General features: G+C 37.5%; 1 long non-coding RNA gene across 1 annotated transcript; it reads left to right on the top strand.

The window, feature by feature from the left end:
- On the top strand, window positions 1-22,218 carry LOC140332552 (uncharacterized). Its single transcript, XR_011921166.1, has 3 exons — window positions 1-64; window positions 3,571-3,807; window positions 21,989-22,218. It is a non-coding gene; the product is annotated as an uncharacterized lncRNA (long non-coding RNA).
- The last annotated feature ends 3,642 nt before the right edge of the window (window positions 22,219-25,860 follow it).

Raw genomic sequence — 25,860 nt, 5'->3', positions numbered from 1 at the left:
GCAGGACATTATGTTCCGGTGAAGAATGTAAATTCCTAACCTTTTGAAAAAAACAGCGTTACAGGTAAAAGGATTCAGTTAGATATGTCTGTCTGTAATTATATAACATGTTGTATCAGTTATTGCATAATACCTGATAAAGAAAATTAGGTATTATATATTCTATTTTATTTACTATTGATTTGGGTTGATTGCTATGTGTTATATGCTTTAGCTAATAAATGACTGGTTCACGTATTAGAGTGGATTGAGGGGCCACTGGTACCTGCCAGGGTCTGTTCTAGATATTCATGGAATTTGTGTTTGAGATGGTGAATGTTATCATCCAGCCTTGGTGGAGTCAGTTGAGATAATAGTAAGAATTATACCTCCATTTGATGTAGTAAATTTGGATATGTTGTCATCTACAATACTGATGTAATGTAACAAGAATAAGATATCTTTTTGGGGCCCCACTTGACATCTGTTCAGAATTTCAACTTAAATAGTCTTCACTCGGGACTAGTAGTCAGACCTTCTGATCGTGCCGATGGGTCTCCACACATGTGTGCTTTGCTCTATCTCTTAATCTTTTACTTTGTAACTTTTATTCTAAATAAACCCTCTAGATCATCTCAACATGGAGGTATTAGTTTTCCTTATCATACTGAAATGAACTAAAACAAATATTAGAAGCCGCTTATCATTTGTTATTATGGGATACCATAGCTTCAAGAAGTGGGATTCAACATTGCATTTCCAAAGATTACATATAACGTCAGTCTATGACAGATTACGATTTTCATGTTATTCAACAAGCTATTGAGTAACCTTTGACAGTAAGCACAAAAGAGAACATCATTAATTATAAGAGAAACAATTTGCATTGCATATTATATTTTTCAATGTCACATTTAAATAGCTCTTGTAGAATTGTAATGAGCATGACTTTATACGAATAATTCATTATTAATGTATTCTACATGTGAAAGCCATTTTTGTGTCAACATAGGCTCACGTATCCCCATATCTTGATTGCAATGGTTATGCAAATAACATGAATTGTCATTGGCCTTAATTAATGTATGCAATATATCCAAAAAGAAGCAATATTATAGATATATATTCCAATATTTATGTAGTATAGCAGAAGTATATATCACCTTGTTATCATTTATTATTGTATTACCTATGTTGTAGAAAAGAAAATATATATTTCAAATCCTTGCCTGTATAAAACAGCAATCAGGCTATTAAAAAATATACTATTAATTTGAAGGCAAGTATGCCTGTTTTGATCGTCATCCGTGTATTAAGAAAATGTAGTGGTAAATGCAAATGAGGAAATTCTTGTCAATGTGCCAGGAAGTGAGGGGAAATCTCCAACGGTCACATGGACAGCAATATAAAGCTAACAAAGAATCTAGGCATCCCCTGCAAAACACTGGCAGGACTTTTACTATTTAGTCACTTGCTGCTGGCACTGGCTTACTATAACTGCATAATGTTCTAAAAAAAAGTTTTAAAATCTTTTTAGTCCTTTATTCTTTTATTATTCCTAGATCATATAATGCTACTACCTAATGGGAAGTATTTAACACAAGCTAAATTGCTGCATATTCACCAGGAGTTATCAGTACAATTCTGCATATATTGTTCTCCATGATTAGCAACGGTAAACCAGTCTTCATTATGCAAATGTATGCATGTTTTCAGCACTGAATTCTGGGAAGAAATGTTTTATAGGTAATATTGCTATAACATTTTCAAATCCCAAATAAGTCTGTACTATTAGTGCACAGTATAGAAAGTGTGTGTGTTTTTTATTATACAGAATCTTCTGGTGTGGTTTGGTGTCTTGCAGTAAACAAATAAAATTAGGTCACCGTCATTTTACATTTTCTAGGGTTTTTTTGACAAATGAAGTCTGGGAAAGGGGGATTATAGTCTAGAATACCCATAAACAGCTATATTGGATTATTAGAGCCTGTCTTTCCTTTTAGACAATAATATCTGTACATCTGCCATCTCCATCCTAAAAAAGGTTGCAGACCCCATAGCATTGATTTTGCAAACAAAGAACCCTTTGCAAAGCAATACCAATATCACTAGCAAGAGAGAAGTGGGTCTTGATTGGACAGGAACTACATCATGTACCTTCTTCCCAGACAGAGAACACTTTTTCTTCATGTCTTGAAGCAGCCCTTTCCAGATTTACCTTGGCACTCTTTCTTAGCAGGTCTGATCCGATTCAATTTTTACAAATTCTGGGTACAAATTCATACAAGGCAGATGACATTCATGGAGGGCATTGGCCATATGGCCCTTCTCCACACTAGGAAAGAATAATTCCAAAAATTGTATTAATGGTTTTCAATGCTTCTAGGTGTGCTGGCCTGTCTTGAATAATTGTCTATATGATACCTGTAATGCGCCTGGGCACACAAACCACAACCAACTCCAGATATCCTTGAATCAGGTTTATTCAAAACAGCACAGCACAGCAAGGGTTAATTCCAATCAAGCAAGGTACAGAAGGATAAGGCAAATGCAGGTCAGTAACAATCCGAGGTCAGGGCTGGCAGCAGGCAGAATGGTCAATAACAATCCGAGGTCAGGGCTGGCAGAGTTCAATCAGAGTTAGTTTCAGGCCAGGTCACTGAGGAGATGACAAGCAGATAAAGTTTAACATACACCAAGACACACCCAAGCACACTGTGGTAACAGAGGCTATAGCGGGCAATGGTGTAATGGACAGGCTCTCCTTAAATGGCCAGGATGACCAATCACCTTGCGCCACCTGGCACTGTCTGATAGGAGACTGAGTAAATCCCCTGCAGGTGATTGGCCGCAGGGAATTCAAACTAACTCTGTCCCGCCCTAGGGCGAGGCAGCCGAGTGCCACGCCCTCGGGGGGTACAAGAGGGACGCATGGTGACACGCGCACCTCTTCCCACAGTACCCCTAGGACGTGCACTACTTTGCACTTGCAAAGGAGTGCTGGGAGCAGGAACCACATCCAAAGGGATGCAAGGGCTGCTGCCTGGCTGAACAGTACTTTGGCCAGGGCGGATCCCTCCGCCTGTAGAGACAGACAAGCTGGGAGCAGGGCAGCAGCCTCGGCCATGCTGCCTGCTACTGTGGCGTCCCCCTCTGTGGCTGGGAACCCCAGGGACACCGCGGGCTCGCAGGGCGGGTAAGTTCCTTACAATACCACTGTGCAATCGCACAATCACTATTGGCAGCTTGGGTTTGTGTGTAAAAAAGGACATCTGTTAGTTGAAGATTGAATGATAAGTTCTGATTCAGGCCAGATTCTGGTTTACTGGCCTCTAATTACTGCTAAAGCTTTGAGTAGGGAAAGCATCAAGCAAAGCTACTTGTAAGAGATGCAAAGATTGTGTGAGTAAAAGTTGGTGGAAACCTGTATTTTTTGGATTAAACTGAGTATAGCCCATCAACAGTTATTGAGATAGCTGAAACTGTTTACAGGTAGTCCCCAGGCTACGACAAGATTCTGTTCTGTAGGTTTGTCCTTATAGCCGAAGTAAACTAAAAACAAAAAAATGACACTTACCTTTAATCCAGCAGATCCCTCGATGAAGCTGGTCATTCTTCTGGTCCCATGTCATCCTGGGATTCCTCTGCATCCCTGCGACGTATGTGCTGGGCACCACCATCTTCTCTTCTGGTCTTCTTGCTCCATCCCCCGATCTCGCACTGCGGAGGTGTGAGATCGGGTGACGTAGCAGCTGCCTGAGATTGGCATCTCTTTCCCTTTAAAGGAGCAGCCGGAGCCTCTATGCCAAGTAAAAATATTGAGTTCAGGTATGCTTTAAGTTGAATTTGTATGTAAGTTTGACAGGTACATTTTTTTTAAATGAAACTTTGATAGATGTTCGTCTTAACATATTATTTATTTTTACCTTTCTGTACATACTTACTTTCTGTAAATGCTTAAACAGCAGCAATCTTGGTAGAAGATGATGGACTTATTGGAGAGGATGGGACTAGCATCAGAGTCAGTGATTCTGCTGCTGGAGTCAGTTTCTTAAAGTAGGCATCAAGGGACGTTTGCACAGAGATTTTCTTTTTCTCATCGTAAATAGCCCTGTAGCATCTCAGGTCTTTGATATGGCAGACTTTGGTGAACCTCTCTGTATCAGGATCTTGCTCCTCTTTGCAATTTCTGCTACAATTAGTATGATATATAGTAATATGATGTACTGTATAGTACAATGGTCTCTATTAAGGCTGGCGCCCCTCATTGACAGCACTTTTCTAGGAGCAGCAGATTTTCTGAGCACAGACTGATGAGCTTTGACTGCATCCCGGTGATCCCCTGCTGTACAGCCTCCGATTGTAAGTTTAAGTTGGATGTTTGTAACTCAACGTCTTGCCTGTATTTAGTGCCTGACTCCTTAGGATTTTTTTTCTGTTTTATTTATATACTAAAACTATTTGCTAACTGCAACTTTTTAATGCAAACTTGGCTTCATGTCAGTTTGAAGTCTGCTTATATATCCTCTCCTTGTCTAAACATACCTTTATCCCAGGAAAGGTGATCCCACATGAGTTATTTGTCTTAGTACTCATTAATCTATATATTAAACTAAAAATCAGTATCAAAAAGGACCAGAACAATTAACAATTCTTTAATTTTAAGAACTTCTCTCACTAGTCTTTATCAGAGATTAGCAAAGGAGATGAGACTTGCATAAACAGGATGGCCATGGATTAGGGGTTAATCAAGTCACCACTCCTTGTGACATTTTGCCATGTGTGGAATTACTATAACATTTGCAGGTTTTCCATACACGCATATAAATAAACTCCTTTCATACAAATAACATACAGGAGGAGGCTGCCATTTCATGCGTAGCATGGAAAAAGAAAGGATAGGGCATTTTGGTGGCTACTGCTGGCCTGCTCAGCATCAGCTGCAGTCAAGGATAGTAGGAAAATATATTTCCCAGATCCTAAAATATAAACTCTGGGGAAGATGAAATAAAAAAAAAATATAATGAAAAAAACTATTTCCCTTGGTGTATGATCATTTATTTATACATCATATACACACATACCAGTATTGTATTATTCTGTCTCTGTTCTCAGTTATCAATTATTTCTTAGGTCAGCCTCATTTATGCATGTTTTGTCAACACTGTATGTGGCTGAGAAGTCAGTGTTAAAACTTTGTTGAAAGGCTTATGGTTAAATAGAAGTTCAGTCTACTTGCTGTAAACACTACACACATACTGTATGCTATGATATACACAAAATAGCCCTAGGCTACAAATACAGCATGCAAACTGAAAAATACACTGGTCCCCTGACACCATGTGGTGGATCATCACCGTGGTGGATCGCTAAACAAAAAAGCAGAGACAACCACTGTCATTTCCTATGAGGGAGAATTTAGCAGGGTGCCTCCTTCCTTTAGCATTTGTCCTCCATAGAACTGAATAGAATCCTCCATAGAACTGAATAGAACTGTGTATACAGCACTCGTATTTTCTAGTGTGGCTGAAAGCAACCACAAAAGATTGTTTCTAGCTACATAAAGTTTACATGCGTACGTAGCTGTGGAGTCTCACAGATGCATCAAACCCTTGGGATAATAGATCAACTTTGTCTAAGTCTAACCTAAAGGGGGAATTCACTAAAATAAATAAGACTACTAGTGTAAAACTTTAATGAGGATTTAATATACATTGATCACCTTTTTAAACCACCTGACTAAATTAGTGGAGGTCCCACTTTGTGCCACCAGAAAAGCTCTGACTCTAAAGGTGTCTTGTGGTATCTGGCACCAAGAGTTTAGCAGCAGATCTTTAAGTCAAACTGCCTCTGCCAGACGGCTTTCTTTCCATAGTACATCCTGCTGACATTCTTCTCCCCGGTAAATGAAGAACAGACACCCAGCCATAGAAACAGTCTACAGGAAACAAGATCCATCACATGTGGCCACCTTTTTTCATTGCTCCTTGGTCCACTTCTGATACTTATCTCATTTTCATTGGTGGACAAGGGTCAGCACTAGCACTCTGACTGCCCTTTACAAAGCAAGATATAATGTCCTGTGTGTTATGACACATTCATCTCATGTCCAGCATTTAGGTTTTTAGCAATTTGTGCTACAGTAGATCTTCTGTAGAATGAGACCAAAAGGGTTCGTTTGTAACTGAGCCTTTGGCAACACTGATCCTATTTTACTTGGACAGCCTTGGGCATCTGTTACCCTGTTATTGCTTGGACTACTTTTGGTAGGTGCACTGCATATAAGGGACATCCCACAAGACCTAAACTGATCCAGTCATCTAGCCATCACAATTTGGCCCTAGTCACATCACCTTTAGGAACTGACTGTCCGCTTGCTGCCTAATACATCCCACCCCTTTGAAAGATGTCCTTGTAATAGGTGCATCTATGTTATTTACTTTACCTGTCAGTGGTTTAAATATTTTGGCTGATCAATGTATATACACAGCAATAAAAACACACAGATAACAGAGCAAAATTGTATTTTAAGTACATGAACCACATTATCATCCCAAAGCACATCACTCTCAATATATTATAACCCTTTAATTGACACCTAATGTAGCTGAAGATCTACAGTATAGTGCTTGTGTACAGAAGGAAACCGGCACAGATGCTAACTGCTTTCTGATAAAGCAGTTTTGGCAGGCAGAGGGTTTCAATTTTGATCAGCGCTGAGAATGCTAGTTTTTGTTCTGTGTTTAAAAACATGTTTTTGATGACTGGTGTCTTGTTATTTTAATGAAACTCTGCTTTGCTATATACAGCACAACCCAGATGAACACTCATCAAAAGAGTATGTGCTGCATCCAAGCAATTTTTACACACTAAAGCAAAAGTTGGGGACGCCTTTTGATCGGAACCTTATCTTCTATCGTTGTGCTCACAAGTCTTTTCCTATTGAAGCTAGAACAGTGACATGCACGACTATTGCTTATTAGGTCCCTGAAAGATGTAGTTATCTATATTTCACCTTTGTATTATACAAATGGTGATCTTTTATCTATTCCTATCCAGTTGTGTAAATATTTTACATTTCACCCAAATTTGCACAAAGTGGTTACTGAGACCTTTTTAAGTTTATTCTGACACCTTTACCATGATTACTTTTAGTCTAGTACATGTCTAGGAACACTTGCACATACACTCCTTAGCCTTGCTGTATTTTGCAGTCTTATGAGTAAGTCCTTAGTGTGCGAAATTCATCAAGGCTTATCACTTTGATGTAATATTGTATTGCATTCCCTATTTGTATAATAAACCTTCATGCAGACAGAGAACAGCATGGAGCACTTTTTGTACTTTATTGTTAATATTCAGTTACTCCAAAATCTAGCAGGTAAGAAGAGAAGGGATGTTCTGGTGCCCAAAACAACATTTAGCTCTTTAATGCTTCCCATCCCCCTTATTTACCCAGAAGTTGACACTGTGACAGTATGATAGCACAGTGCTCGCCCTTCACAAACACTACTGCTGTACTAATTACTGTCACTGCACATCAGATGAACGTAGGCCAAGAGAAGTAAACCTGCTCGGACTGTAAAGTCACTAGGGAGAGGGAAGCCAGGACTATTAAAGCTAAATTTGGAGTAGCTGCTGATTTAAAAGAACTATTCTTGTATCCTTTAAATGTCTCTCAACCCCTTACAAGTGACCTACAAATGAAAATTAAAAAGCTAGTTTTAATAATGACTTTATTTGAACTTACTTCCATTTGGGTGTTAATAAACTGAGACTAATGAACAACGCTGATTAAAAAGCAAGAGAAACATTGTATCCGATAATGTATTTCTTACTGCTTTGTAGCAGTAGAAGAGTTGTATACTGTGTTAGCTATCGATTTATTGTGGAACATTTGAAATTTAAGTAATTATGTTTATTAGCTAACTTATTACAGATGCAAGCTTTCTGGGTGCCTTAATTTCTTTTTGCGTTGATCCAATCCCTCTAGGCACAAACTAGTCCTAAATTCTTGCAATAAGGGGGTAGGAACTTGTTTACTCAAGAAAGCAGAAACAGTGGCTCAGGGCTAGGTCCCAGGTTCGAATCCCAGCCAGGACACTATCTGCATGGAGTTTGCAGGTTCTCCCTGTGTCCGTGTGGGTTTCATCCCAATAACATGCAGTTAGGTTAATTGGCTTCCCCCCTAAATTGACCTTAGACTACATTAATGACTATGGTAGGGACATTAGATTGTGAGCTCCTTTGAGGGACAGTTAGTGACACTGCTATGGACTTTGTACAGCACAGTGTAATATGATGGTGCTGTATAATAATAATCACTTTTGCCTGACTCAAGTATAAACCTAGGTTAAAAAATGCAGCATCTTAAAGCACCACTTACACCCTCAAACATACATATCAACTATACCCTCACATTTCCAGCAGCATCTCCTTATCTGTGTATGGAAAAACGTGACAGGGCAATACTCCACCCTTACTCCCCCACTATCCTTATAAAAGGGAGGGGTCACTGGCAAGGAGCATTTCTCCCTTATCCTTTACTCACCTCTCCCTGTGTAAGTGTTGCAAAATGTTTCTTCACTCCCTGGTCCCCTAAAAGCAGAAGACTTCGTCTCCCGTCCTCACTGCCCATATACCCCAAATATGCAGAATGATACAGATTTACTGGTACTTTGCTACAGATACCACAGAGCCATCTCTGAACAGTCCAATCATGGGACTAGTAGTGAGGCCACTGACAGCACCAAGCAGACATGAGGGACAAGTTTTGGTATAAGTTTAATTTAAAGAATCAGTGCTGCCCTGCTGAGTGGGACAATGTGGACAGCATACAGTGACAGAAAATTGGAGTATTAGCCAAAGCCAAGCAGAATTATGGGGTTGTAGAACCTCAGCACCAGCATGTTTTAGTGCAGGAAGGTACGTCTTTGGTGCAGAAGATTACAGCGAAAGAGATGTGAGCATACAAAAGTGTTTTACATAATTAAGGATGGGCTGGCAAAAAGGTTAGTGTTACAATTACAAGGATGAGGGGTAATTTGAGTGTTGGGACAACTTTTTACCTGACAGGATGTGAAGAAATCTCCTTTACTAAGCTTCCAACAGGTTCTAAATTATGGACAACAGATATCGATATCCACACACTGTTGGAATCACTTTACTATGTACTCCATGGCCCATTCCATTCAAAATATCAAACAAGCCGGGATAGTGTTTAGAAATCAGAAAAGAACAAAGATAGGTCTTGATTTTAAGATCACATGACCAGGCTCTTGTCCAATCATGGGGCTCTCCCTAATCCTTTCATCAAACTCTTTTTCTTAGCTAAAGTATTCTTCTAAGTAGAGCACATTTTATATAAAATTATGTATCGCTTTATATATGTGCTGTTTGCATTATGGCTGCAATGGATATAGAAATCGCTACATCATCTATTGCCTTCTGAATGTCCACTGAGGTGTTTTGCAGGTATTATAGTCACCTAATGTATATAGTGCTTAAATTCTGAATAATGAAAATCTTTTATCAGATTGTGACCCTTCTCTTTCTTGACTTGCAGCCCCAAGGAAATCTGTCATCCCAATATTTGCAGTACATATCAAAGGAGAGTCTGACTTGATATGGTCTCTTCTCATCCCCAGGCCCTACAATAGTTCCCGGCCAGGCTTGTCAGTTGCTGTGAAACTGTTCTATGTGTGAACAAGCCTTGATCTATTTTGTGACCATGGGTTGGAGAATATTACTTTGGTCAGAGGCTTTTAAGTTGGCAATGATTAAGATAGATTTGCTTTAGTACAGATATCTTTACATAGTTTGTGTGGGATTTTGTATTTGTAATTTGTATTTAGTTCTATTCTCTCTTAAGTGCATTTAAGAACAACTTTTAAAAACAAATGTATTTAGTGCATACATGTACATACAAATACATAAAAATTTTAACCAGTGCAAATACATAGAATGTCTCATAATTATGCTAGCAATTAGGTGAACTCCTAAGCTACTCTGCACTACTAAAATCAAAAGCAGTATTATCAAGCCTGTCCATTCACTTTTTTGAACATAGAATCCCCCCTATGTTGGGGAGGTAGGAAGAGAGGGTTGTACTCTATATTCTTAATCAAGAAAGAGCAGCCTAAGGTGACCTAATGTTGGTCCTCTATAGACACAATAAAGTCAGTAAGTATTGTAACCCAAATACAGCAAGTATGGTATTGGAAGGATCCTCATAATTAAAAAATTGTAAAAAGCTCAAAATAGGAAAACAAATGCATCCACCACATATAAGCACTGGTAAACTGCAGTATACTACATATTTGTTCTTGGGTTTAGTTACAAATTATTCTAAATGTTAATAAAAAATGAAGCCTGAACAATGTTATCAATTGGTTATTGTTATTAAAGGTACCTTTTTAACATCTATCAAACTATCTATGATGGTTTAATTAATATATTTCAATGTGCTTTGTAAATGGATGAAAGGTATTTGTCCAGTTGGCTACCTGTAGATCAAATACTTAGTTTCTATTATTATTTATAAAACCCATGACTAACAGCATTACATTTTAATATACAAAAATAATTACATACATTACATTACAAACATATTATACATAACATAAAGGTAATGATACAGAGGGAATCATTATCATGAGCTAGTAAAATAAGATAGGATAAGGTCCCTATGTGGATGACATCATGGAAGACAGGAGGTTAGGGTAGTAATCTGGGGAAATAGGTATATCTGTTCTTCTTAGTGCTCTCTGCTTAATTCTGGAGGTTAATGTTGTGTAGAAAGGCCACATTTTCCCCCTTCATTAATAGAGTTATGTTTATGAGGATATATAACATTTCTGTGTAGTCTTTTTAGATAGGTGAGAAGTCTTCAGTTTCTGCACTGTATCCCAATCTATGAAACACATAAACAGCTATTTGTGTCAACAAGTGATTTATACATGCATAATTCCTCATTATCTTTCTGTATCACCTTAATCTCTATGACTTACACCGCTATATCTCATTATCGCGTGGCACCTGTGCACTTGTTAAAGAGATATGGGAAAATTATAAATAAAAAACAATGGGAATTATGCATAATATTCAAGAAGTGTTGCTCAGCTGGCTTGTTTCTGAGAGATTCAGATGCAATTATTCTGAGATCTTGACAGTGTGGCCAGAAAACAACAACAAAAAAACTGTGTAAACAGTATGTAATTGTATTTGGAAAATACATTATTTTAAATTGTATTAAAGTACACAAAAGATGTAGATAAGGCCCCCCTAAAGTAAGAATAAAAGCAAAGGCCAAAAATACAAATTAAGTAGATAAATAGCTACATTTCTCTAAACTACCAGCCAGCTACCAAATCCTATAAATGTATTTTATCAGCATTGGTCTCATTTATGTTCTTAATTCTTTTTCATTTTTCAAGAAATATGTAGTGTCAACATAGTAGGGATAATTACTAAAAGGAATTGCGGCAGGATAGACAAAAATATGAACATATTCAGCATGCCAGCAGGTTCACATAAACTGCGCAAATGTTTGCTCATCCAATAGATAGACTCCTATGCCTGTGCATTACATACCTGGATTGTGTCACTATATTTGAGACATGTTTAGACTTCCATATACAGTAAAAGCCTTGAATCGTACTTTAAAGTCGAACTAAACCCTATTTACACTCACCTGTCCTGATTCTGTCACAGCGGCACCATCTTCTTCCTTCTTCTCTTACTTCATCCAATCTTCAGCCATCTTGGTCAGGCCAGGATGACATAACAATTCAGTTCTAGAAACCGCAGAGAAAACTAAGATGTGCTGGGTATCCTCAGCTCAGCGATTTTTACAGATCAAGAGAGTGATAAGGCAGGTGGAATGCTTACTGCAAAGGGGACATTGCATGTTTCTGCAATAAAGCCCTATCTGGTTGCATTTGTTTTTCATTTCTACCTGCTGTTTTCTCTTTGTTTTTAAAGTTTACCCAACATTTATTGAATCAATCTTGTGCAGAAATTTGCATTCCAATTAATAAAAAGTAAAGTAAATATTAAATAATGTACTATGTAAAATACTAAACTTCTTTAGTAAATTATTTTATATAGGGTCTATTTATTACGCAGGAAATCTGACATTCACTGAAACATTTTCTGGTGGAGAAGCTTTCAGGTCAATATGTTTTAATGGCAGTAATTGATACTCCACCAGGGTATGTTTCAGTGAATATTAGATTCACTGCTTTAGAAATAGACCCTTTAATGTTGACCCTTTTTTTTTCTTTTGGATTACATCCATTATAAAAGCGGTCACCAACCGCTGGTTCGCAAGAGATATTTGGTGTTCCGTGGCTCTGGCCGGTGTGCCCCCTCAGTGGGGTCCTTCTGGGGGTGCATGTCCCCCGTACAGGTTGTAGGCTGAGGGCATTGGGAGTGTTGTGTCTCCTGACCTGCGATGGAAGAGTGGGCGGGTTCTGGCATCATGACGTCACTATGGGGGAAGATTTTTCCCCTTTGAGTGACACACCGCTCTCTGCGTATGTGCAGTCCAGAGCCTGTAAATTAGTGGTCCGTAGGTCCGAAAAGGTTGGCAACCACTGCATTGGAAAGTAGATAGTAATATATTATGTGTGTGTACCCAAAACTTTTTTCTATTTTTGGAAACAGTATTTAAGTTTTTTTTCTTCTCTGTGCCTCTTCTAGGGAGATTTACACTCAATTGCTGTCCCTGTGACTACTGTCAGAAAGTTAGAAAGAAATTATTAACCTTACTTTTTTTTACTCTTGCAGAAAGAAATATTTCATTAGTTTGGAGAAATACCCATAGTATTACCTGGACAGAAAATGAGGGTCCCCAATGGTGATAAAAAAAAATTTTCCTGTGCTCTATCCAAAACTAATATATATATATATATATATATATATATACCCACAGATACATATGGCAAGGAGGTGGTCTTGATGGCAGATACTAAAGAAAAACTTTAAAGGTCTTGTTAAGTTTTTGCCTCAATAAAGTGGAAATGTTTTGGGGACCTACACAATAGTAGAGCTATGTGTAGATATATGTATTCCATACTTCTGATATTTATATTTTTTAAACCCCATCAACTCAGGCTGGTTTGGCATGTTACAATATACAGGTTGAAAGCAGCTGGAAGACACATGCAACCTAGATCTTTTTTAGATTAAACAGCTGTCATTTCTCTGAAAGAGAGGCATTTAATAAAAAGCTGAAATGTGCAGATTTGTTGAATTGGCAAATAATGTTAGAGTATTTGTCTGTGCTATTCTACCTAAGCTCTGTTTTTTCTTTCCTTTGTTTATAATTCATCAAAGCACATGGAGGAAATATGACAGGCTTTAAGGTGCCATATTATATAACATCAGGCAGTGGATTTTTGCCAAACAAAGCAGCTGGTGCCACCAGCCGTGACATATGCCATGTCGCCATGCCAAGTAAAATTCTGAACCCCCCAACTTGTCAGTGTTGATCACTTAGAAGCACAGAAGGTGGACATTGGCACCATGACAGCAACCAGCAAAGCACTGCAAAACCTCAATGCTCGGTCTTTATAAACAGGTCTCTGCAGAATATATTATTCAAGTATTATACCTTACAAGCTTACATGCAGGCTTACATCTATTTTTTTTCTCACCAAAGTCAGTGAAAGTCTTTAAAAAGATTTTTGTGCCTATGTCTGTGTAAATCTCCAAAGAACACAATATAATAATTATTATTACCATTATTATCATACGTAATTGTGGCAAAAATAATAATAAAAATGCATGCAATCAATGCAGTTGTTTAAATGTAAAGTTGATATATCTTGTTTACTTTTTTTATCAAGTAACTAAAGGTGTGTAGGTTTTTAGTGAGTATTTTTGGTCAGGTGCCCTAACCATTGCTCCAGATTTGAGCTCATTTTAAAATTTGTACATAAGGAAGCAGCATGTTCCCTTACATGATGTTTTCTGTTCTGTTATCCATTATTGGAGGATGTTATAGGTATATACTGTAAGTATCTACACCCGAAAACAAAAATCAAATGCAACTTCCCTTTGTTTTTACCTTGGGATGTTGCCAGTAAGGACCGATTTATGTTTCTTCTCTCTCAGGGTAGCTACTTTGTGCGTTGTCCCTCTCTACCTTGTACCACTCCATTCCTTCTTAACATACGCAGAATACTGCACCAAAATAAATTACCAAGACAAGTAACATGTCACCAGCGAAAATTCAAGTACTATGCTAACAAAACCACAGAAGCACTCCATCATTATTGCATTGACACAATCAAAAGCATGTCTGCCAACATATTATTAGGCCAGTGGTCTGCAAGAGATTTGGGCTTACTCAGAGTGTAAAGTCATTTTGAAAAACCTAAAGAGTCCTTAACCATTTTGAGGACCCTCCCCTGATTAGGTCAACAGTCCATCAATCTAGACCAAATAATGCAGTTATATTATAGTGCATATATTCACAATGCTTACAGAAGGAAATTACCCAATCCAATAAAATAAATAAGAATTTTCTTAGTTGTCTGAGTCCTTGAGTCGAAGTAGGTCTTTGTGATAAATTTAATATTTTCACAAATTACATAGAACGCTATGCTCCATAAATCTTTCTTGCAAATGTAATAATCTGTACCTTCCCTAATCATCAAAATATAATGACATGCTTTAGTTATTGATAATTGTTTCTTTATCCTTTTCATTCACACATTTTTAAAGTTATTTCTCCAGCTCACAGTTGATATATAATTATATACTTGCCTGAATGTCACTACCTGTCCTGACAATTTCATTCCTTTTGATATGTGCTTACCGTGTAATAGTTAAGTTTTTATTTTCATCACCAGCTTCCTCTCATGCAGAGAATTCACCACACGCACAGTTAAGGTATCAATGAGCTTTCACCTTGGCAAATTAATCCCTTTCTCTCCTTAAAGATCACATTCTCCAACACAGCTGCCTGTCAACGTTGAGAGAAATGTTAGTGAGAAGAATGCAAGTACCCATGACAGAAGCACAGCTGATGGGATAACCGCCCTTGCTTTTGTCATCAAAGACTCTTTATGAAGCAGAACTGGACAGATACAGGACATAGGCAGACTGGTGGCATTGTCATTTAGGTTGGATGCCACATATGAGACCTGCACAAATAAAAATGAAAAAAAAAAAAACGGTCAGGAAAGACCAATCTGGTTTCATACTTTATATAACTAATAAGTAAATATCCATGTCTTTCTTTAATAGTTACCTTTCTATCCATTAAAGATAAACTCTGGGTAAAAGCCTTTTGTAATCGCTCCTTTATTGTAAGGGGATGATTCTAAACTTACCTTTCTCCTTGCTTCTGCAGCCACTGGCACTCTTCTGCACTGTCAAATGCTATGGTATGTTGGCAAGGGCTCTGTCATCCCATACAGTAACAACTGGGGAGCAAGGTTTAGGAAGAGGCTGGGAGGGTGTTAGGTCACCGATGTAGTAAGTAGTTGCAATCCAAGGAGTCCAACCTGTTCTGATCCATCAGCTTGGAAGATGATTAACAAACAAAAGCAATATGCAATTGCCAGTGCATAGCCAATGTTAACTAATGATAATCATCAACCAGCATTTTACTTTAATACTGACAGATAAAGGATGAGTTGCATTCCTTTATGGCCACCCCATAAAAAGTATTTTTGTATGTTAGTAAGACATTACTGTGTTGCTGAAACATTTTTTTATATTAAATAAAAAATGACATTACATGGGGACTTAGGGCACCACAGGAAATTGCCTGCTGCCGTGGAAGCAATGAGTAAGGTAAGTTCCCCTTAGACAAAACTTCTTTTACTTGTATCATTCCCTAGACAAAACAAGCAATTTTTTCCCCAGTGCAAGGGGTACAAAATCTTTACTGTAGAATGTTGCTATTGCAAAGTCTTTATGCAGTGTCCCAGACAACTGTTAACCTCGATCAAAAATATGGTGCCACAACATATCATTATAAACATATAGTCATCAGTGGCCACCCAAAAAATCTTCTTCACTGACAAGTACACAGGTATTTCAAGATGCTCAATATTTGGTTTCTAATTTTTCTATATAAGGCATAAGACTGTTTTTAAACTTTTCCTGTTGTTTTATTTCTATTTAATTAAAATCACAGCTTCTAGAAAAATCTGTTAATCCTACATAAAGTTTCCAGCTTTAGGTATAAATAGCTCCTAAAATGTGATTTGATCTTTTGCTAAAATAAACCTGTGCTTTGTCTATGCAGTTGAAGGCAGTTAGTTTACCCAAATGCCAGCCCCACCAGCTGCATATATTACATGTCCTATTCAAGCCCCATTCAAGTACCCAACTACAGAACAAAATAGTCTAAAAGGAGAGTTTTTAAGGGAGCCAGGAAAAAAGCTGATAAATAGTTAACAAGTGGGGGTATAAGAAAGGGTTACAAAATTATTTCTAAAGACTTGGATTGTCATCAGGCCACAGTTATGTGTGAATGAATTATTAGTTACAAATAACATTGCCAACTACTCTGTGTGTAGGTTGTAACTGATGGCAAACACGGAAATAAAATGACTTTTTGTGGCTTTCTTTTTTCCCTATTTCATACAAAGATACTCTCAGGTTTTTAATAATCTCCTGAATATTTAAACAAAAAAAAAATGTCCAGTGTTATAAATCTTACAGCACTTAAGTATACATCAATGTAATTTCTGTCCTTTGCTCAATCACTTTGTCTCCTAAAAGACTTCAGACCTGATACGAACAGTAGGCTGGCTCTTAGGGGGAACTATGCACATAAGTAAAATCCAGTGAACAAATTGTATTGGCTATAACAGCCAGGTTAGTAAGAAAAGCCTAGATTAAGACTATTTACCACTTAGAGCCACATACAGAGCTTTTGTACAGTCTTTTTTTAACCCTTTTTTTGTTGTAGACCTCCTTGCCCTCAGGACTGAGTTCTTACAACTCTTATCTAGGTGACAATTGAAATCCTTTTAGGCTGAAAACGAGGCAAGGTTGATCTAACTTGGAACTGTGTAACTATAGCTAAAATCTAGTTGAATCTGTATCATTAATAAAGAAATGTACCAACTCTAAACCCTGGGTTACATAACTAATCAACTAGGACCATTCATAGTAAGAATTATTAATCACTACTCTCTGGATGCTTCTTTAAGCCAGTCCTCTATCCATTTACAGATTGAATTTTAAACCTATCGACCATAACTTGCAAATTAACCATCTGTGGGATACAGCGTCAAATTCTATTGCAAAGTCCATGCACACTATATCAACTTCTAGTTCACTATCTACCTGTTTACTTACTTCCTAATAAAAAAAGATTCTTTCTTGAATCCATGCTAACTATCACCTATAATTTAATAAATAAAATATTTTTTTTTTCTAGCAGAAACTCCTTATGTGGTTGTTTTCCAAACTCTTTAGGATCTTTCCAACAATGGAAGTCAAACTTACCGCTTTGTAGTTACTTGCTCCTTTTTGAAAATATTATAAAGCATATGGTTGAGCAAGTAGTGAATTAAGTTTAATATGGCAGGCCACTTGTGGTGTAGAACTGTAATAGTGCATAATATTAATAGTACATAGTGGATTCCATTAAAGTATGGGAAGAAGGATGTATGACAGGTGTATTTAGGAATTTCATTCATCATTTCATTTTTGACAAGTAGAAGCTTTTCAGAAAGTAACCATCCTCATGTCATCTGCCATTGCCAAAAGAAAGCAGATGATGTTATCATCCTTAAATGTTTTTGTAGAATCGTCCATTCAAAGAAACATTGTTTTCTGCATCTTTTGCTCATATTCTTTTTATTTTCTTTTTAAGTGTAATCTTCCTTCAGTTGCTAGACACCTCAATTTCCTTGCTTTGCTTCTCCTGAATATCACTAGATTTTTCATTTTCACACTGCATACAAATAAAAAAGAAAAAGATGAATAACAGAGAGAGGGGAGGAACAGGGGAATAAGGAAGAGAAAATGCAGAGAGAAAGAGACAGAGAAAAAGTAAGAGAGAAGAGAGAGAACATATATACAATTTAAACTTACTGGAAAAGTTTTATGATGTTTTTAGGGAACATTAGATCAAAGAAAAGTGGATGGATATACTTCTAGGGTACAGATCCCCTAAATCCTTTTTTGACTGAAGTTAGAGGAATTTCATATAATTATGCTGCAGACACACCAGCAGATTGGCTCCTTTATTATCTCTCTCTCTCTCTCTCTCTCTCATTCTCTCTCTCTCTCTCTCTCTCTCTCTCCCTCTCCCTCTCCCTCCCTCCTAACCTTCCCCCCTTTTTTCAAATTAAACTGCCACTCCCATGTTTTGTCCATCCCACTGTAACTTCTCTGCTTATCTCCTACTCCACCTTCCCCTGCTCTATTTGTGTTGTCTTCTTCAACCCCCTTTTCTCTAACTAACCTCTTTTCAATCCCTCTCTATTTACAATTTCCTCTTTTCCTATTTATTTCTCAGTTTTTATATTTATTATCATATATACAGCTCACTGATAATGAGCTGTTAAAATTTTAGGAGTTCCCTGAGATCTGAGAACCGTTTCAAGGGTTCCTCGAGCATAAAAAGTTGAGAACGACTGATCTAGCATACATACAGACTTGTAGTGTTAAATATAAACCTAAAAAAAAACTAAACCTCTACAAGTCTGAATACAGATACATTGCCCTCCATTCATTTTCAGCCCAACTTGACTAGTATTAAAGGTTTTGTGTGATATTAGTTAATTAATGTGTGTGTGTATACTATTTCAATAATAACACCAAGTCTCAGGAAATCAGTAATATACACCAAATTGTTGTCTTGTTAACCTTATCTGAAGTATGATGAAACGTACAGCTGTGTTTGTAGAAAATTTAAAAAGATTTGCTTACAGGCATTTCAAATCTTTGGTGAATTCAGCATCAAAAGCAATGATTGTGTTCTCAGAATCCCCCAAGTAACAAAACATATTTTGCTCTTGAGTGCATTACACGTTTTCTGATTCCCAAAATATATTCGTCAACAGATTTATTTATAATGTAATCACTGAGGAAATGAAATCAACATTATCCTCTATAAAAGGTGACACGCTTTTAACTCCAACACAAGGCTGAAAACATGCTTTGACGTGGGCAATTTCATTTTATTTAGATTATACTTCGTGCCTAGGATTAGAAACACAACAATAAAGAAGGAGAACAAAGAAGAACAATGATCTTCACTGTAGCTTCTGGTTCTAGTAGTATTTAGTCAATAAATCACATTAATAAAAAGGACAGCAGGTAGCAGCACTATTCTGATGCATTTCACACTATTAACAGAGTTTAGCAACTAAGTAATGCCAATAATGTATAAAATATTGGAAATTGTGTTGTCACATGCTGTTGATTTGTCTATTGATTTTATTTACGGAATAAATGCATTTAGAAATGCATAAAGGAATTGCATTTACAATGTGGATCATTTGTTCTTTAAAAGTTTAAATTTTCTTTGAGTTAACACTTCAGGTGGAGTTCCTGCAACTTAGGGACCCACTGATAGCAGAAAGCAGGTATACACACACCACAGCCCATTCCATTAATAAAAATTGATATGTAACCAGCAAAAAAAACCCCATGACTTTCACTCTTCATATAAATGTGTACACAAATACATTTCTCTAGCTTTGTAAGAAGCAATGTGGAGTCCAGTGTACAAGGTAAATGCCAAAAACTATCAATAGGCAGCTGCTACAGTCTCACAAAAATGTGTTTATTGACAACTAAGGGACTACTACTACTCAATCTTGCTTGCCACAAACAAATGGCATCCAATGTCTGCAGTCAACCCATGTAAGTTATCGAACTCCGACTGAACTACCTGTAATATGGATCTTGTATTAGTTTTATCATAACTTTGCTATGTATACAAAAACAGTTTGGTATGGAACCCCACCATGAAAAATTTGATTAAAGTGGAGTCTTTTTAACTGCAAGATACAGGAGTTAAATAAATAATTGTAGCACTAAAACAACATATGCAGTTAATTACTATTAATATGACACATAAATTATTGGTAAACTCTGTACCATTGCTACATATCCTTGATCAAATATCAAAGGATTTGACTTTTGAGAGCTTTTACTACATGCTATTTTAATCTTATTTACAGTGTTGATAGTAATCCTATTACATGCCACCTTAAAAAAGTTGGGTCTGTCATCTATCTATCTATCTATCTATCTATCTATCTATCTATCTCTCTCTCTCTTTCTCTTCTTCTCTCTCTCTATCTATCCTCAACAGTAATACCATGCCCTTAACAAAAAACTACTTCACAAAGAGCTATCAAGATGTAACTAAAACATTCTGCGTATGTATGTCATTATAGATTATATTGTGGAGGGCCCTCCACAAACTGGTGGTATGGAAAGAAGACACAGGACAAAATGACATGAAATGTTTTAGACATGAAACTATACCAGGTTCCTCTCCAGAAATGCAAATAAATGTATTTTTTTAGACTTCAGCTCTATTGCATAAACTGCCACCAAGACCCATCTACGCTATTACATATGGACAATTAGTTTAAATGGGTGCATGACTTTATGAGATTTATCAATATTGTTGTCACAATTACCTCTTCTTCAGTATAGCGCAGACGCCTCTCTTCTGTTTTATCAATTCCGTCCAATCCGCTGGCCAATCAGAAAATAGCCTTTTGACCAGCCCTGGCTATTTACCTAGCTCATACACTGCACTCAGTGTTCGTGCAACGTGTCTCCATTGTGCCGAGCCCCTAAATCTGTTGAGCTAGTTCCTGTTCACCTGGTGCTTGTAGGAGCTTGTAGGAGCTTGTGCAGGTGCCAGATGGGAAGGGGAGCTCTGCACTGTAGTCTGCAACATGGCTGGACTGCTGTGTGTGCAAAACTGCCAATGAAGCTTCCCCATCTGGAGGAAGTCTGGAAAATGAATTGAAGATTGGTGGAGTAAAAGATAATGATGGACTGTCTAAGGACTACACTGGACACTTAAGTTAAATTGAGACTAGCAGTTAAAAAACACATCTAGGTGCCCAGGAGTGATAACAGGTAGTAACTTCTAGGCATTTTTAGGCATTTACAAAGGCTTGTGCAGGCCTTTGCAAACTGCTGCAAAAGCCTAGCAAAGCAACACAGTTTTTACTCCTTGATATTAAAAACAATTTAAAAAATGCTTGCAAAAGCTGAAAAATGTTTGCACATGTGGTGAAAATATTTTGCCGATATATTTAGTTGGTATCCAGGGCACAGGATATTGTTAGAGATGTGATTTATTTCTTACAGAACTAAAGGTTTAGCTACTTTTGCGTATATTCATAACATAAATTATGGAATATGCACTTCAATTATCCAATAAGATACAAATGAAATGCGTTTTAGATCCTTTTATAATTGAAATTACCATTTACATTATTTATTGTGAAAAGGTTATCAGTTCCTTTAGTAAATCAGCCACAGACTATGGTGAATATTTTTTTATTTTACTGAGATAATACTCCATTTTATGTTTTTACTTGCTTCACCTTCAACAGTATGTACAACTTGCACAACATTTTTTCTGAGATTTGAGACTGTTGGTAAGGTGACAATGAACAATGCAGAGCATGTACCCAAGAAGGATGAGCACATCCCATTTACAGCACCATTTCCCATATATAAATCCTCACCACAAAGATTTACATGTATTGGATTCGAGCCTGAAGTGAACATCTTTCTAGTACTAGTTCCCTGGAGAGCTGATGGATTTTATTGAACATTGAATTTTAATTTAAGCTCCAGAATTCAACTATTGTCTGAGAAGTTATACTCCCCATGGAGCTGTATTGTCCCTTACAAATACAAAGTAAGCGATGAAGTGTTTATTTTCTACAGGCTGATGTACCAGATCTCATCTTTTCAAATATAGAAAAACATATTTCGATACTGCACTTATAAACAATTGTGTCTTCTGTTTTATTTCTCACTGTTCCTGTAGGTGGTAATCCCTGGAGATCTCAGTCCCTTAGAACTGGCTGTTATCCTGAGTTCACTCCTTCCAGATAGTATGTCAGCCTGAAGTCTCCAACATATTTGTGCCAAAACACAATTATTTTTAGTCCACACTAGTGAACCAAAACTGATAAATTAAACTGAATGGCTGCCAGAAGAAACAGTTTCATGCTGCTTTTAACGTGAAGAAAACTACATTAAAATTTAACTAGTATGAACATTTTATTTTTTCTTTCTTTGTTTCTTTTTTTTTTTGAAATTGTATTTTTATTGAGAAGTTTTCAACAGGGTACAGAAAAAAAAAAAGGGGGGAGAATAACACAAAGGGGGAAGGCAACAATAACTTATTTTCAGTTTCAAACACAGTAACAACCAGTTCTCAAACAGAGTGTATCACAATACTTCCTCGAATAGCAGGTGAGTATAAAGGATATAGGACCTAAAACTTGACAAAGGGCCCTGAAAAGCCCATTCTGTCTAGGGTGGCAAAAAGGAATGGCCAGCTGAGGCGATCAAATGCCTTTTCAGCATCCAGACTTAATATCATGGATGGGCTTTTCCGTTTGTTAATGATGTCAATAATACTGACCACCCTCCTAGTGTTGTCACTCGCTCGCCTACATGGGATAAAGCCTGTCTGATCCCCATGGATGAGAGTAGGGAGGAAGCAGGCCAATCTTGAAGCCAGTATTTTCGTAAAAATTTTGAGGTCTGAATTTAAAAGAGCTATCGGCCTGTAATTCGAACAATCCAATGGATCTTTGCCCTGTTTCGGTATCACGGTAATGTGTGACCCCAACATAGAGGAAGGAATGGGCTTGCCCTTCAAAAAATCATTGAATAACTTTAAAAGATGCGGTGACAGCTCCGGGAGGAACGCTTTATAATAAAGATAGGACAGGCCATCCGGACCTGGGGCCTTGGAGGAAGGTAACTTAGCAATAGTATTCGCAATTTCTTCCTCAGAGATGGGTTTATTGAGTTGTGTAAGGGCCTCCGGGTCGATCCTAGGAAGGATCACCCGTTCTAGGTAAGTATCAATTTTCGGACGCAAAGACCCACCCAGAGGAGCCTGTGTCGAATGGACCGTGTGGTATAAGCGTTTGTAATAGGCCTCAAAGCAGGAAGCAATATGGGAGGGGTCATACCGCACCACCCCACTCTCATCCCTGATCGCCCCTGGGGAGGAATGCTGCTGCATATCACGCAGCTTGCGGGCCAGCAGTGTATCCGCCTTATTCCCTTTATCATAATATTGTTGGCGAGTTCGCTGCATCAGCCACCCCACCTTTCTCAATTCCAACGCTCTCAATTTAGCTCTAAGGGTAGTCATTTCTCTCAAAAGACTCAAGGTCGGAGTCTTCGCATATTTTGCCTCAACAGATTTTAAAGCCTGCGCCGTCATGGAGCGGTGGAAGTTAGCATCCCGCTTAAGGCGGGTACCCAGAGCTATACAATGTCCCCTAAGTACTGTTTTATGCGCTTCCCATAGCGTAGATGTGTGTGCAACAGTACCTTCATTTTCCTTGAAGAAGTTTTTCAAATTCTCTGTTAAGGAGAGCTTAGTATCCGGGTTCTTAATTAAGAATTCATTTAATCTCCAATGGCACCTTCTCACTGAGCTATGTGTAAGAGTGACATCTAGAGTGATGGGGGAGTGATCCGACCAAGTAATAGGATGAATGTCTGCTGAAATACTATTTCTCAGAAGGGGGAGATTAGTCAAAATGTAGTCAATACGGGTATGAGTCCCGTGTGGAGGAGAGTAGAAGGAGTACTGTCTCCCAGTAGGATGATGAATTCGCCAGTTATCAAAAAGTTGGTGTTTTCTAATCAGCTGCCTAAAACTCTTAGACTGCTGAGACATCTGCACTGATGGTTGGGACTGGAGTAAAGTAAGCCTGTCACGAGTAGGAGAGAGGACCAAGTTAAAGTCTCCCCCCAGCACCAAGTAGGTGTTTAACTATAAACCACTGAGAATTGTTTCTTTGATGTATAATTAATGGTAATCTCATAGTTTTGTAGCCTTAAATGTATTAAAGAAATAAAGTTGGTTTACATCAAACATAATTGTGTTTTGTCTTCTTTAGCATGATATACAAGATTATAGGAAAGTCGCAAACTCCTAATAACCAATTTAAGAAGAACAGAAATATTTAAAAAAGGGAAAAGAAGCAAGACAAAGGACACTATGGAGAACATAATGCAAGAAAGCAGAGATTCAGCTACCCTTTGTGGGTATAAGGCATCGGGGCGATTACAGTGAACCTACGCAAAATAGGCTCATGAGACCAGAATAGCTGTAGAGGTAGAAACTACCTTTCTCCTTTAATTCCATTACCTATAAAATCAACAGGTTATAAAAATCAACAGGTAACTTTTTCATTCTTCACACAAAATATACCTTCCAATATTGAAAGGCAAAAAAGGTATTTTTTGTAAACATAGAAATAGATATTCTTGTCACTACTGGATTTCCTTATTGTAAGGGTAGAATCGAATAGGAAGGTGTTCTACCTCCCTTCGGTAATTGATGCCACATGGCTGGGTTTCCTGCCATACATCCCCAGCCTTAAAAGCAGATTCTTATTGGATCCCACATCTTTCCTATATTACTATTTAGTTGTGTAAGCAAATATGGGAAAGGAATCATGAAATCTTCGCTTCAGGCAAAGGTAAACTTATTGGTGAGTGATGAGCTTCTGAAATGTTTAGCAGGTAGGAACAACATGCTTAGGCATACATTATTAGACATACTTTCCCCTGTGTAGCCACCCTGCAGTCAAGACGAGTCAAGCACCTGTCATCGCCTTATCCGAGGAAGGGCGATTTTTGCCACTGGTTCCACAGCGGACTTTCATGAAGGCAACGATCATCTTCTGCTATTAGATGGCCACCAGGCCGCTGGCTCTATGTGCAACATACAGTGTAGAGCTTAAACAAAACCACACTAAGGATTTATTTTTCTGACAAAAGAGGCACCATTTTTAAGTTTTGCACAATTCCCAGAATGAAAGGTTTATCTTTATTTTCTCCTAACACTAGGGTTCAGTTTGGATAAACCTTATATGATATGATATTTGTACCTGAAAAAAAGATTTATTTTTTTCAATTATTTATGCCTTTGCAGTCATGTTAATTTTTTTAGTGCTAATCATTTTCTTGATCGTTTATTAGTTTATTTTTCATTAGTAGACAGAAATGTTGGCTTAGGAGATGTTAATTATTGTGACATTATGTAAAGTATGCCAGCTACAGCTAAAGATCCACTGTAGGTCCTTAACACATCAGGGATGGCTCTTTGTACCTGATGCATAACCTAGTTGCCTAATGAAGATCAAAACTGAGATGGATCTTTTTATCCTGATGTGTAACCTAGTTTCCTAATAAAGATCAAAGCTGGGAACAGCAAGTTTCTGACTTTATTCCTTCTATATGTGTATGGTGTACTAGAGAGCACCTGTTCTGTTGTGTTGTAGCACTGAGTTTTCCTAGTTGGAGAATAAAAGAAAAAAAATAGAGTTGAGGTATTTTTGCTTTGCTTGTGTCATATGAGGTGCTGCAAATGTGAATCCTGAAAAAACAAAACAGACATAAAATAGTTTACATATATATCTCTAACAGTGAAACTTCTAATATTGTATAAGTATTGCTTATACAACATCCTTGAACTTGAATCTGTGTTTGGATATCATGAACAAGCTTGGTGTTCAGCCTGGGGTCTGTGCCAAAGTCAGCCTGAACTGTGGTCATTTTGCCAGAAGCAAATAAAGCCAAACATCATGAGCTGAATTGGCTGAGCTGTACAATACATCATTCATTGACCATACCTAAATTTGGCTACTTAATAAACCCAAA

The sequence above is a fragment of the Pyxicephalus adspersus genome, chromosome 6, assembly GCF_032062135.1.
Source record: "Pyxicephalus adspersus chromosome 6, UCB_Pads_2.0, whole genome shotgun sequence".
NCBI classification, from domain to species: domain Eukaryota; kingdom Metazoa; phylum Chordata; class Amphibia; order Anura; family Pyxicephalidae; genus Pyxicephalus; species Pyxicephalus adspersus.
The sequence above is the reverse complement of the archived record's forward strand: the minus strand, read 5'-3'. Positions and strand labels throughout refer to the sequence as shown.